Source organism: Chrysochloris asiatica, unplaced genomic scaffold (genome assembly GCF_000296735.1).
Source record: "Chrysochloris asiatica unplaced genomic scaffold, ChrAsi1.0 scaffold00800, whole genome shotgun sequence".
NCBI lineage: Eukaryota > Metazoa > Chordata > Mammalia > Afrosoricida > Chrysochloridae > Chrysochloris > Chrysochloris asiatica.
In genome coordinates, this window is record NW_006409318.1 from 56,899 (window position 1) to 58,188 (window position 1,290).

Consider the following 1,290-nt stretch of genomic DNA (forward strand, 5'->3'; position numbering starts at 1 on the left):
TAAATCTTTACAGGAGCAGAAAGCCTCATCTTTCTCCTGCAGAACAGCTGGTATTTTTGAACTGCTGACCTTGAGGTTCACAGCCCTATTCGTAACCACTACGCAACCAGAGCTCCTTAAGAGTGATGTTAGCTGTTGGTTTTGTATATATGCTCTTAATTATGTTGAGGAATTTTCCTTCATTTCTTACTTTGTTGAGTGTTTTTTTTTAATCAGGAATGGATGTTGGATTTTGTCAAATGCCTTTCCTGCATCAATCAATATGATCGTGTTGTTCTTTCTTTTTTTCTTATTTATATAGTGGCTTACATCGATTGTTTTTTGACATTGAACCATCCTTGCATCCCTGGTATGAATCCCACTTGGTTATAATGCATCATTTTTTTTTTTTGATGTGTTGTTGAATTTTGTTGGCTAGGATTTTGTTGAGAATTTTTTTTTTTTTTATGATATGATGCCATGTTTATGAAATGTCTGTTGTTGTTAGGTGCCTTCAAGTCAGCTTGAACTCATAGTGACCCTAGGTACCACAAAATGCAATACTGCCTGGTCCTGTATCTTCCTCACAATTGTTGTATGTTTGAGCCTATTGTTGCAGCCAATGTATCAATTCATCTTGTTGGACTTCTGTTATTTGTTTGCTGACTCTGTGCTTTACCACGCCTGATGTCATTTCCCATTTTTGATAATATGTCCATAGTACTTGATACAGTCTCACCATCTTTGCTTCTAAGGAACATTCTGACTGACTTCTTCCAAGACAGATTTGGTTGTTCTTCTAGCAATACTTTAAATATTCTTCTCCAACACCATCATTTAAAGTCATGGATTCTTCTTCAGTCTTCCTTACTCTTTGTGCAACCTTCACATGCATATGACAATTGAAAATACCATGACTCAGACCAGGTATACATTAGTCCTCAAAGTGACATCTTTGCTATTTAACAGTTTAAAGAGGTCTTTTGCAAAAGATTTGCTCAACGAAATGCATCATTTTCTTTCTTTCTTTTTAAAGTTTTTATTGTGGATTGAGTAAAAGTTTACAGGGCAGATCATCAGTTTTACATTCAACAAATCATATTCCTTGTTTCATTACAATGATTATAATCCCCTCCATTTACCATCAACAGTGTTTCTCTTTATTCACTTTAGCTCTTTGTAAAAAAACACTCAGGCATATATAACAATTTACACAACCAAAGGGCGCATTTTGCAAGTCTGCCTACTGGTCACTAGCTCTTAGTCCCTCTCTTCCCATGAATCTAGAGTCCTCAGCTGCTCCCTCTCTCC